The sequence below is a fragment of the Papaver somniferum genome, unplaced genomic scaffold, assembly GCF_003573695.1.
Source record: "Papaver somniferum cultivar HN1 unplaced genomic scaffold, ASM357369v1 unplaced-scaffold_123, whole genome shotgun sequence".
NCBI lineage: Eukaryota > Viridiplantae > Streptophyta > Magnoliopsida > Ranunculales > Papaveraceae > Papaver > Papaver somniferum.
The window spans coordinates 6,412,867-6,427,454 of NW_020621381.1; the positions used below are offsets into that span (position 1 = coordinate 6,412,867).

Below are 14,588 nucleotides of genomic sequence, written 5' to 3' on the forward strand. Positions count from 1 at the left end.
CTAGTAAAGGGCAAGGCCTGGCCATACAAGATAAGGGTTCGAATTTCATCACCGTTCTCTTCTTGCCCGCTTTAAGAACACGTAACCTACGCGAACCTAAGCCTAAAATTTTGACTAGAACGAGACCGATAGGGTAACGAGCTTAACAGGAAAGTCATTCGAAAAATATTGGTTACTCTTTTAAGCATACTTCGAAGTTCTTGACAGTTTCTGTAAGCTGAATGCGTGCGCCGCCTTATAATACCGGTGAGGCCTTGGTATCAAAGCTCCACCGAGATTCCCTCGCCTCTATTCAACTTACGTTAACTCGGATTGATTCCAGAGGGGTTTGCTTAAATTGTAAAGAAATCCCGTTCGAAGGATTAGAAGCTGGTCTAGATATAATCTAAGTGGAGCCATCATGCTTTTTGTTTGCTAGAAATCAATAGGTTTGATTTGGTTGAGTCGGCCTTGATCTGTGTTTGCTTACCCTTCCAATTTAGGAAATTCTATTGTATGCCTGAACGTAAAAGCGACGCACTAGGTAAATTTTTTAAAGAGAAACCTAGTATTTCGAAGCGTCACGATTACCTTAATATAGAAAGTCCGACTTTTGAAGGGTCTATTTTTGAACGTCCTTTGACTGAGGAGAGAATCCCTGTTGCTCCGATAGCGCCAGAAATGGCAACTTTGAAAGCTTTGTTGAATCCAACTAGGACTACTCGTCCTTCGTGTATTAAGTTAGCTGAAACGGAGGCACCCTATGAACTGAAACCTGGGACCTTACAGATGCTCCCAATCTTTTTAAAGAAAGAAAATGAAAACCCTTATTACAATGTTACGGATTTTGAGGAAATTTGTAGTACTCTAAGAATTAGAGGCTTAAATGATGATGCTTTGAAACTTAGGTTATTCCCATTTTCCCTGAAAGATAAGGCCAAGTCGTGGTTGTATAGTTTGGACTCCGAGTCAATTGAGACATATGAACAACTTATATATGCCTTTTTCAATAAGTTTTTCCCTAGGCACAAAACATCGTCTATTAGGACGCAAATATGCATATTTTCACAAAAAGAGGGAGAATCTTTATATAGGTATTTGGAAAGGTTCAATGATTTATTATCCCAGTGTCCTCATCATGGTTTAGAAAAGTTTAGGCTAGTTCAGATCCTTTATGAGGGTTTAATTATTCCACACAACCATGGTGAGTCTCTATGCACTGGTGGATTTGAAAACCAAACTGTTGATGCGGCGATGGAATTTTTTAATGAAATCGCCGAAAAAACCCAGCAATGGGAAAATAGTAGGGCACCCCAGAAAAAATTCTTTTAAGTAGAGGAAACGTTAATAGGGTAGAAGGAGGCTATGAATCAGATGCCAAAATTGCTGCTATAGCAAAAAGGTTAGAAGCCTTAGAAGTGGGCCAGACTAGTGGTAGAGTGGAGCCTTTTTGGGAAGGCCAGAATATTGAAGAGCAGCCAATGCTCTTTATAATAACACTAGATTTGATAACCGTCAAAAGATTGACCCATATTCAGAAACCTATAATCCTGGTTGGAGAAACCATCCGAACCTTTCGTGGTCTAAGGGCCAAAGTCAAGGTCAGTTTAGTAATTCTAATGCTCCCCCAGGTTTTGGCTATACTAAGAATCCTTCAGGACTAGCTCAGTTTCAGAATCAGTCAGATAAGAAAATCCTAAGTTTAGAGGAATCTCTCGCCTTGTTAACAAACTGCAAAATTCAGTTATCCGTAGAACAGAGTCTACAAGCTAGTAACAGGATAGGACAAGAAAATAGTCAGGCTATTTCCGAGTTAAAAACCCAGGTTGGTCTGATAAGTGATTCTTTGAGAGAAAAAGGTAAGTTTCCTAGTCAAACACAACCCAACCCTAGAGGAGTTCATGAATTAGGTGCAAAACCATCGAATCAATTGAATGTGTTAGAACCCTTAGAAGTGGTAGAGTTGTAGACAATAAGGTAACCATGCCCGATAGTGAACATACTGTAGTTCACCCCTCAGGATCTCACCTCTCAGGACCAGTAGCTGAAGAGACTGATAAAGTTTCTGATGATGTGAATTCGGTTCCTGAAAGGTCTGATTTTAGGCCTAGAGCCCCATTTCCTCAGCTATTAGTACCAACAAAGAAGGAATCGAACTTTAATGACATAGTGGAGGTTTTTAAGCAAGTTACCATAAACCTTCCCTTATTAGATGCAATTAGGCAAATTCCTGCTTATGCCAAGTTCCTTAAGGATATGTGTACGCGAAAGCGAAAACTTAGCGTCCATAAGAAAGCCTTTTTAGCTAGTCACGTAAGTTCAATCATTCAGAACACCACAACTCCAAAGTACAAAGACCCAGGTTCTCCTACCATTGCTTGCACAATAGGTAACTTCCGGGTAGAAAAAGCTTTACTTGACTTAGGAGCCAGTGTGAACTTACTGCCATTCCATGTATACTTACAGCTAGGACTTGGTGAAATGAAACCTACTCAGATGACACTGCAGTTAGCTGATAGGTCTGTTAAAATCCCTCGAGGTGTTATCGAGGATGTTCTTATTGAGGTCGACAAGTTTATTTATCCAGTGGATTTCGTGGTCCTAGATACCCAACCTGTCCCTGACCCAGAGAACCAGATACCTGTGATTTTAGGTCGCCCATTTTTAGCTACGTCTAATGCGATCATTAACTGTCGAAATGGTGTGATGAGTTTATCTTTTGGTAATATGACTATGGAGATGAACATTTTTAATGTCAGTAAGCAACCTCATGAGCTAGATGACACATGTGTTGAGGAGGTGAACATGATAGAAGCCTTAGTTCAGGAGTCATTACCAAACATCTTGTCTGAAGACCCATTAGAAAGTTGTCTATCCCATTTTGGTTTAGATTTTGACGACGATAGCACTATTGAACAGGTGAATGCTCTATTAGATTCTACCCCTGTGTTAGACACTGATAGATGGAAAGCTAGGTTCGAACCGTTACCAGTTTCTGAGACTACCCTAATTCCTTCTTTAGAAGAGCCCCCAAAGTTGGACCTTAAACCACTACCCGATACTCTAAAGTATGTGTTTTTAGGCCCATCTGAGACTTTACCTGTGATTGTAGCTTCCATTTGGATAGTGATCAGGAAAGTAGGCTAGTAAATGTACTTCAAGACAATAAGGAAGCTTTAGGGTGGACTATAGCAGACATTAAGGGTATAAGTCCTACTGTGTGTATGCATCAGATTCATTTAGAGGAAGACTCCAAACCTTCTAGGGAGATGCAACGTCGACTGAACCCTAACATGAAAGAGGTAGTTCGAAAAGAGGTGCTTAAGTTGTTAGATGCGGGTATTATTTACCCAATTTCAGACAGTAAGTGGGTCAGCCCTGTTCAGGTTGTCCCCAAGAAATCAGGTATCACTGTAGTCCAGAATGATAATAATGAATTAATCCCAACCCGAGTGACCACGGGATGGCGTGTGTGTATTGACTATAGGAAATTGAACAAGGTCACAAGGAAGGATCACTTTCCCCTTCCTTTTATCGACCAAATGCTAGAGCGATTAGCTGGACATAGTCACTATTGCTTCTTAGATGGCTACTCCGGTTATAATCAGATCGTTATTGCCCCAGAAGACCAAGAGAAAACCACTTTTTCCTGTCCCTTTGGTACCTTTGCGTATAGACGCATGCCTTTCGGGCTATGTAATGCCCCTGCAACTTTTCAGCGTTGTATGATGAGCATATTTTCTGATATGGTAGAACGGTTCTTAGAGGTCTTTATGGATGATTTTTCAGTGTTTGGTTCATCTTTCGATGAGTGCTTGCATCATTTGACATTAGTGTTGACTAGGTGTAAGGAAAAAAATTTAGTGCTTAATTGGGAAAAATGCCATTTCATGGTTAAATCAGGAATTGTGTTAGGGCACATCGTCTCTTCAAAGGGTATAGAGGTAGACAAAGCCAAAGTTGACCTTATTAAGACTTTACAGGTCCCAAAAACCGTAAAAGATATTAGGTCATTCCTAGGGCATGCAGGTTTTTACCGTCGATTCATTAAGGATTTTAGCTTGATTTCTAGACCTCTTTGCAATTTGCTTGCAAAGATGTTAAGTTTGTCTTTGATGATGCTTGTTTAGAGGCTTTTGAGAAGCTTAAACTTTACTCACTACTGCCCGATAGTCCAGGCACCTAACTGGAACCTACCCTTTGAGATTATGTGTGATTCTTCAGATTATGCTATAGGCGTCGTTTTAGGACAACGAGAAAAAAATTACTTCATGTGATTTATTATGCTAGCAAAACTCTGAATGATGCCCAAATGAACTACACAACTACCGAGAAGGAACTTTTAGCCATCGTGTTTGCCTTGGATAAGTTTAGGTCCTACCTATTAGGTTCTAAGATCATAATCTATACAGATCATGCTGCTTTGAAATACCTTTTATCTAAGAAGGATACCAAACCTAGATTGATTAGATGGATCCTATTGTTACAGGAATTTTCCCCAGACATTAGAGACAAAAAGGGTGCAGAAAATGTAGTAGCAGACCACTTGTCTAGGCTAGTTGTTAGTTCCCCTAGTGATTCCCTTCCTATAAGGGATACTTTCCTGATGAACAATTGTTCTCTGTTTCCCAATCACCTTGGTATGCAAATATAGTGAATTATCTTGTTACTGGTCGAACCCCTCAACATTGGGGTAAGCAAGATCGTTCTAGGTTTTTAGCCGAGGTTAAGCATTTCTTTTGGGACGATCCTTATCTGTTTAAGTATTGTCCGGACCAGATTATTAGGAGATGTGTATCTGAGAGTGACCAGTCTAGTATTATCTCCTTTTGTCATGAACATGCATGTGGGGGTCATTTTAGTGCTAAGAAGACTGCTGCTAAGATTTTGCAGTGTGGATTTTACTGGCCTTCGTTGTTTAAAGATTCCCATAGTCATTGTGTTTCTTGTGAGCGTTGCCAGAAGTTAGGAACCATTTCCCGTAGAAATATGATGCCTTTGAACCCTATTTTAGTGATTGAGGTCTTTGATGTGTGGGGCATTGATTTTATGGGTCCATTTCCTATTTCGTTTGGTTATCTTTACATACTTGTCTGTAGACTATGTGTCTAAGTGGGTTGAGGCGGTTCCGTGTAAACGAATGACCACAGGGTCGTAGTCCAGTTTTTGAAAGAGAATATACTTACACGTTTTGGTACGCCGCGAGCTATAATTAGTGATGGAGGTTCACACTTTTGTAATAGACCGTTTGCTCTTTTAATGAAACAATACGGTATTACCCATAAAGTAGCAACCCCATATCACCCTCAGACTAGTGGTCAGGTAGAGGTTTCCAATAGGGAAATTAAACGTATTCTAGAGAAAACAGTTAATCCAAATAGGAAAGACTGGTCGTCGAGGCTTACTGATGCCTTATGGGCTTACCGTACTGCGTTTAAGACACCCATTGGAATGTCACCTTATCGTTTAGTGTTTGGCAAGGCATGTCACCTGCCTGTTGAGTTAGAGCATCGAGCCTATTGGGCTATTAAGAACTTAAACTTTTCACTTGACAAGGCAGGAGCTCAAAGAAAGCTCCAGCTCAATGAGTTGGACGAGATTCGTAGAGATGCATACGATAGTGCTAAGGAGTATAAGAACAAAATGAAACTTGTGCATGATAGGAATATTTTACGAAAGTCATTTTCTCCAGGTCAAAAAGTTCTTCTGTATGACACTCGTTTGCATCTATTCCCCGGGAAGTTGCGCTCTCGGTGGACCGGTCCTTTTGTGGTCCGTACTGTTTTTCCTCATGGCGCTGTTGAGATTGAGACACCAGATGGTAGTAGTTCTTCGAAGGTTAACGGTCAGCGATTGAAGCCCTTTTTAGAGCCTTTTCCTACAGGTGATGTTGAGGAGGTCCCTCTGGAGGACCCTGTTTACCTTGATTGACCATCGAGGCGATTTTGTATGTTGTATAATATTTTTGTAGGTTTTTGGTTACACTTCACCCAGGTACTATCTTTCCGACTTCTCTCTTTACTATTTCCTCATGTTACTTATATTTTTGGTACTGTTCTTTGATTAGAAACATTGAGGACAATGTTAGATTTAAGTTTGGGGGTGGGGTAGAACTTTTTGTTACCTTTTCGTTGCAATAAATAAACTCCAGAGCCTAGAAATTTATCCCTATTAAGGATGGCACTAACCAATCTAAGTGGATGGAAGCATTTTGGTTGTAGGAGTTGAGGAACCAATCTGACTAGATGGCAACATCTAAAGAGTCTATTCATAAAAGCACAGAGCTCAGGTGTTAGAAATAACATGATAGTTTCACCATATCTCGTTGAGTCCTTTTCACTTCTGTTTTTATTTTGTTTTGTTTTTAAACTATGTTTCTCTAAGTGATTAGGTGGGGCTCACGATTCAAGTTGTTACCAATGCTAGGGTGAATTAGAGTGATTGAGATAAAAAAAAAAAAAAAAAAAAAAAAAAAAAAAAAAAAAGAGACCAGACCATCAGACCAACTGGAATAAATTCAATAAAGTCGACCACTGGAACCCTTGTATATGCCAGTTGTGTTGACCTAGAGTTAGGATTATCAATCACTGGTCCCTTGTATATGCCAGTGTGTTGATATTAGTCAGACTAGTATCTCAGTCCATTAGGATAGGTTCATTTTGGCGGAGGCCTTCAGACAGATATGAGAAACACCTTTCACCTAGTAAACATCAAAACCATCTATGTTTTTTCTCTATATCCATCTTCTTGATCTATCCATGTGATTAGTTTCGACTCCGGATGTTGATGTCCATAGTGCGACTATCTGAGTAGAGCTCTGTCACTTCATATGAATTTTAGTATACTTGAGTGCGAACTCGTGTACAACAATTGGAATTTCGCATCAGGGTACTTCCTCCTGTAGTCAATAAGTATGCCAACCAAGGAGATTCTTTAGTGCCTTCCAAGGTTCTGTGTAGATAGCTAGGGTCTGGAGTATAAAGATTTTGTGGGTATACCTCTGGTAAGCCCTCCGGAGACAACACTCCGCCACTAGAGACACCTAGGGGTTTAAAGGCTTATTGCATATGCTAAATGCAATCGACGATGCCTGCGACAGTGAGTTAGGATTTTATTTCTATTTTATTTTTGCTCGAGGACTAGCAAATAATAGGTTTGGGGGTATTTGATAGACACATTTTTGTGTCCGATTCGTCTCGATTTTATATATTGTTAGGGCTCATTTTGTACTTATTATGGTGTTTTATTTATTTGTAGGTATTTTTGGCCAATAAACATTTTTGGAAAAAATTGGCTCGAAAAGTTGTCGGAAAGCACCCGGAGGACACTTACTATTCGGACCCCCGGATTGGATAAGGGGAACCCCCAAGACACCCCTTAAGGAAGCTGCTAAAGGCACCCCTACTCTGGATAGGGGGCGCCTCTTTACCTTCACGATTTGAATTCTCAAATTTGGCGGGAAACTGTTGCAAATGAAGAACATATTTGGGTTTAGATTTTGGACGTGATTTTAAGAGATTTAATCACTAAACTCGATTGGGTTGGACCTGTTTATCTTAAACAGGGATGGTATGACTGCTTGGATCGATTAAATTGGTCTAGGTATCGATCAGAAACAAAACAGGGGAGAAAACTATTTACGGAAACATGGAAAGATTTGGTCGATGTTTTGTTGGATTTTCTCAACTGTTGGATTTGGTATTAGTTGTAACAACACAACAGGATTTCTACGCGTGCTAGAATTGAGAGAAAATAGGAGTTGTCGACAAGTCAGGAAAGATATTCTCGGCATTGTTTTGATTTATTTTTGGCAGTTACGTGCAACGGGAAAAGGTATAATCTTCATGGATTCGTATCTTCCAGATTTGGGAAGTTCATAACCATTAAAAGACGCGTTAACTGAGGTGGCAGAGTTATTATCGTTACTTGGCAGAAAATAAAAAAAAGATAACTCCGTAACTTTTGGTGAAAGGCAGGGGAGATTTTATCGAGTATTTTTGGTCTTGTTTCCTATATATAGGTTGAGAAGGAGTCATAACAGAATAACCGAGAGTTGGGGGAAGTTTAGAGAAGAACAAAGAACGAAATCAAGAATTGCAGGAAATTTTTTTCTGCTGGTGCACAAGGAAGAACACGAAGAACAAAAGGCCATTGAAGACAGTCGTTTCCGGGGTCTTAAAATCAGCGACAAAGCAACAGTATTTACAACAGTTTTCTGTAACAGTTCCATTGTAACAGTTGTTTTGCAACACCAATACACTGTTGCAAACAGTCTGTGTTATTACTTTTCACTCTTTTAATCATCTTTTGAGCAACAAACACATATTTTGAGATCATGATTAATATGAGGAGCTAAGCCCCATTGCTGAGGCGATAGAGGAAGCTATTTTTCCAACAAAAAGTGGTATATTCTATTTTATCTTTTTATTTGCAATAATTATATGATTATTTGCCTTGAACTATTATTGAATATGATTTTTATTTGAGTGATTGTGATCTATTTTGATGGAGTATGCTTAGTTTTAAGACTTTTGATGCTTCATACTTGGTATTTACAATTACTACTTTTGAAAATCTACCTGTTGCAATATTTTAGAATCAAATTAAATGAGAAAATTGCATAAATATAAGTATTGGTTTAATCACTTTGAACTTGGAAAATAGTGGAATCTTAGCCTCAGTGTTTCTTTTAGTATTGATATCATCTTTGATTGAGTTTTCTATAATTTTTAGTGAGTTTTCTATTTTAATATTAGAATCTAAGTCTAATTAATATCCTTCACAAGTCTGAGAATCGAACCATTTTTACCACTATCTACAAATCATATCAACCACTTTGGAAGAGAAGTTCTCATAGTATGGTTTCAACCGGTGCCCATTAACTTTAAATTCCTTGCCTGTAGCTATGCTACGAATTTCGACTGCACCATGAGAAAACACAATAGTAACAATGAAAGGTCCAATCCAACGTGACCTTAATTTACCCGGAAATAATTGCAAGCGAGAATTAAACAAAAGCACTTTCTACCCGACACAAAATTGTTTTCTAGAAATCATAGTATCATGAAATGCCTTCGTTTTCTCGTTGTAAATGCGTGAGATTTCAAATGCATCATTGGGAAGTTCTTCTAGATCTTGGAGTTGCAATTCCTTTGCTTTCCAGCACCATCCATCTCCATATTGCATTGCTTAATATCCCAAAACGCCTTATGCTCAATCCCCATGGGTAAGTGACAAGGTTTACCATACACAAGCCTAAAAGGAGACATCCCAATAGGTGTCTTGTATGTGGTTCTATAATCCCACAAAGCATCATTAAGTCGCATGATCCAATCCTTCCTTGTTGGATTCACCGTCTTCTCAAGTATGGATTTCACCTCTCGGTTTGAAACCTCGGCTTGTCCATTTTTTTGGGGATGATAAGGTGTTGCAATCTTGTGCGACACATTGTACTTCTTCAACAAGTTTTGTAAGAACCTGTTTTTGAAGTGAAAACCCCCATCGCTAATTATGGCTCTTGGAATTCCAAACCTTGCAAAAATATTAGCTTGCACAAAATCTGAAACCACTTTAGAACCATTAGTTGGGGTGGCTTTAGCTTCCACCCATTTAGAGACATAATCAACAACAAGTAAGATATAAAAATTCCCATGGGAGTTGACAAAAGGACCCATAAAATCAATACCCCATACATCGAAAACTTCAATAAATTGAATAAAAGTTTGTGGCATTTGATTTAGAGCACCTAGATTCCCTGTTCTTTGGCACCTATCACAAGTTGTACAAAATATATATGCATCCTTAAACAAGGTTGGCCAATAGAAACCGCTTTCAAGAACCTTGTGAGCGGTTTTCTTACTCCCAAAATGTCCTCCGCAAGCATAAGAGGGACAAAAAGACAATATAGAATTAAATTCACATTCAGGAACGCACCTTCTTATTACTTGGTCGCTGCAATGTTTCCACAAGTATGGATCATCCCATATGTATTGGTTTCCCAACTTCTTAAGTTTGTCCCCCTCAGCACGAGACAAGTTCTTTGGAATTTGTTTAGACACCAAGTAATTAACAATATCGGCATACCATGGTTCTCCAAAGGAAATTGAAAATAGTTACTCATCCGGGAAGCTTTCACGCAATGGGATAACTTCCTTGTCCACAGCAAGACGACTCAAGTGATCCGCAACGGTGTTCTCAATTCCTTTCTTGTCTTTGATTTCAAGATCAAACTCTTGCAAGAGTAAAATCCCTCGTATGAGCCTCAATTTCGCTTCTTTCTTCATTAGCAAGTACCTAAGTGCTGCATGATCAGAAAAGACAACAACTTTTGTACCAATTAGATAAGAGAGAAACTTTTCCAAAGCAAAAAAAATGGCTAACAACTCTTTTTCAGTGGTTGTGTAGTTTTGTTGGGCCTCATTTAACGTTCTATAAGCATAATAAATAGCATGAGGTATCTTCCCCACACGCTTCCCAAGCGCTGCACCAACCGCATAGTCACTTGCATCACACATGAGCCCAAAAGGCTTGCTCCAATCCGGTGGTTTAATGATAGGGGCTGAAATCAAAAGCTCTTTCAAGCGATTGAATGCCTCCACACACTTTTCATCAAAGTTAAAAACCACATCTTTTTTCAATAAATTACAAAGTGGTGACGCTATCTAGGAAAAGTCCTTGATAAACCTACGATAAAAACCTGCATGTCCAAGAAAAGAGTGTATCTCCTTCACCGTAGTGGGAGGGGTTAGAGCACGAATAAGGTCAATCTTAGATTTATCAACTTCCAAGCCTTTAGAAGATATTATATGGCCTAAAACTATGCCATGAGTTACCATAAAATGACACTTCTCCCAATTCAGCACAAGATTTGTTTCAACACATCGTTCAAGGATTAGTGACAAATTGTTCAAGCAAAGGTCAAATGAATCACCAAAGACACTAAAGGCGTCCATGAACACTTCGATTACGTTTTCAACATATTCTGAAAAGATACTTATCATACACCTTTGAAAGGTAGCCGGAGCATTGCACAAGCCAAAAGGCATCCTTCTATAAGCAAAAGTACCGAACGGACAAGTGAAAGTAGTTTTCTCTTGATCCTCCGGTGCTATCACAATCTGATTATAACCTGAATAGCCATCAAGGAAGCAATAGTAAGAGTGTCCAGCTAAACGTTCAAGCATTTGATCAACAAAAGGTAATGGAAAATGATCTTTCCTAGTGGTGGTATTCAATTTTCTATAATCAATACAAACCCTCCAACCGGTTTGCACACGAGTTGGGACAAGTTCATTCTTATCATTCTCCACCACCGTCACACCTGATTTCTTTTGTACCACTTGCACCGGGCGTACCCACTTGCTATCGGATATGTGGTATATAACACCCACTTCCAAAAGCTTGAGTATCTCCTTTTTCACAACTTCCATCATGGGAGGATTCAAACGACGTTGCGCTTCTCTTGTAGGCTTTGCATCGTCCTCCAAACAAATCTTATGCATACAAACGGCAGGGATTATACCCTTGATATCAGCGATTGTCCATCCAATGACGTCTTGTACTTCCTTAGCACCCTTAGAAGTTTTTGCTCCTGTAATTCACCAAGCTCGTTAGAAACAATCACAGGTAACTCTTCCTTGTCACCCAAGTACAAGTACTTTAAGTGACTTGGGAGAGGTTTCAATTCTAATTTTTGAGATTTAACAATAGATGGTAAAAGTTTTTCAGCGCTGCATGGTAAAAAAATAAAAGAGATATTATGAGTTTCCGGGCATCCTTGTAGTGAATTAAGATCACCAAGGGATTCCTTGACTTCATTACCATACTCTACACCATTATCCATGGATGTAGTTAAAACGGTTTCCAAGGCATCATCACCATTCAATTCGAACACTTGTTGTGCCAATGTATCCATAACATCAATGGAGAAACAAGAGTGGACATCACTAGGATATCTCATCGTCTCGAAAATATTGAAACGTATTATTTCTCCATCAAACTCCATAGTCAACGTTCCCTTGTCCACATCAATAATGGTTTTCGCCGTTTTCATGAAGGGACGCTCAAGTAGCAATGGAAGAGACGAGTCCGGTGAACCTTCATTCATCTCTAACACGCAAAAGTCAGCTGGAAATACAAGTTGATTAACCTGCACAAGAACATCCTCAACAATACCCATTGGGTAAACATTAGAGCGATCGGCTAATTGCAACACAATTCCAGACTTTTTAAGAGGACCTAACTAAAGTGAATTATACATGGACGCAGGCATAACATTAACGGATGCATCTAAATCCAACATAGCTTTGTTAAATTTAGTGTTACTAATTGTGACGGGAATGTCAAAGCTACCCGGATCCTTGCATTTCAGTGGGAGTTTGTGTTGTAAGATTGCCGAAGCATTCTCCTCCACACTTAGCACTTCATTGTCTTTGAGACTTTTCTTGTTGTTATACAAGTCCTTCAACACCTTTGCATACTTTGGCATTTGCTTTATAGCATCTACGAGCAGTATGTTCACATGAATCTTTCTTAGAACGTAAATCTCTTTTTCTAGTTCCTCCATCTTGGACTTTGCGAATCTGCGAGGGAAAGGTAAAGGAGGAACATAAGTAGAAACCGGAGTTTTAGAGTTAGTAATAGGTAACTCAGAAGTTTGGGGAGAATCCTCATTCTTCTCCTCCAAAATAGGTTACCTTGGTGTTTCCATCTTGCCCGAATTAGTGACTTCGGGTTGCACAAGTTGTGTACCACTTCTCAACGTAATAGCATTCACATACCCTTTTGGGTTAATAGGTTGAGAGGGGAGTTTCCTACTATTTTGTGCCTTTAATTGATTCAACTCAATATCCATAGAACCACCTTGAGTTTGCAACTCCTTAACCGTGCTCTCTGTCCTTTGCATAAAAGATTTTAGCAACTCTTCCATACTTGACCCCTGATTTTGAGGTTGTTGTTGTTGTTCTTGTGGTTGGTGGAATTGTTGACGCGGCTGGAATTGTTGTTGTTGAGGTTGAAATCCACTCGGATGCTTAAAATTTGGTTGCTGAACCGCTCCTTGCTTGTTCGCATAGATAAAATTGGGGTGATCTCTCCATCCCGGATTGTAAGTGTTGGAGTAGGGATCATACCGTCTTTGCTGATTTGGGAAGATCACATTATCTTGTTCATTGGAGTCTTCATACCCTTGAGAAGAACTTGGTATCACCACGGCTGCAACTTGTTGCATCATAGCTGTCATGTTACCCATTTGTTGACGAAGTTCCTCAACCTCGCTCACTTCATTTACTCTCCTAAGAAGCACATCCGAACCACGATTCAAGAATTATGGGGAGTTTGCTACCATGTTTTCAATCAATTCTCTAGCTTGTACCACCGTTTTGCTCACTAGTGCACCACCACCCGCAGCGTCAAGAAGATTCCTATGGCTTGATTGGAGTCCTTCATAGAAGTATTGGATAATCATCGCGTCGCTGAATTGATGGTGAAGGCAGCTTGCCACCAATCTCTTGTATCGTTCCAAACATTCATATAAAGATTCTCCCACATTTTGCTTCATCCCGCAAATTTCCTTGCGAATTTGAGTAGCCTTTGATACAGGAAAATACCTCTCTAAAAAGAGTTTCTTCAACCCATTCCATGTTGTGATACTTACAGGAGGTAAATAACACAACCAGTCCTTAGCACTATCCATCAACGAGAATCAAAAAACTTTCAACATTGCAGCATACGTTTCTATATCCGCTGGAAGCATGGCCGTGACAATGGTGTGGAAGTCCATAAGATGCTTGTTTGGGTCTTCATTCACCATGCCATGGAACTTTGGTGATTCTCTAAGCAACCCCGGCTCGATCTAAAAAGTAGAGTTTGTTTGAATACACCCTTGTTGTGTATCCAACTTGTGAGATGCCAAGTCCTTGAGTGTACGATTTGCATCACCCATTGCTTCTGCTTCTTCTTCAAAAGGTGGTTCTTGTTCAACCAGTTCCTCTTGTTCTATAACTTCTTATTGTAACTCTTCTTCCACTTCTAACTGTTGTTTTTCCGCTGTACTTTGACTTGGTTGGAGTATTGTGCCTCTTCGAGTGGCTATTCCGCACCTTGGATAGTTCCAATCTTTAGAAGCCAGGGATTAGGTACTTGAAAACAATTCTCGCAAACAAGTGAGAAACAAGACAAGAAACAAAAAGAAAATATGAAAGCGGAAGTAATGATAAGAAACTAAAAACTTAATAACAAGCCGTATGCCTCCCCGGCAGCGGCGCCAAAATTTGATCGCTGTCGTATGCGTCAAAAATAAATGACACTTTCTTACTTAACTACAATAAATATAGTATGTGGTAGGAAAGAGTTCGTATCCACATATAGGCTTTTTTTTGTTATAAAATTTTAGTTTCTTAAGTAACCAAGGGGGGATTTTTGTTGTTTTAGCAAAGCAAATAAAATAATTGAAAGCAATAAAGATAATTTGAATAATCAATAAGGAGAAGATATTGGTCACGGGATAGTATCATTCACAAACATGTATTTTCATCAATGACTAGAATTGATATTTTAATCTCTCATCTATTAAAAGCCCTAGGATACCTTGATCGCAAAAATATCCCACT

The 14,588-nt window shown here is 39.3% G+C and overlaps 1 pseudogene; it reads right to left on the reverse strand.

Moving 5' to 3' along the window:
• Positions 1-1,024: 1,024 nt before the first annotated feature.
• Positions 1,025-1,124, reverse strand: LOC113331106 (annotated as a pseudogene).
• Positions 1,125-14,588: the final 13,464 nt, after the last annotated feature.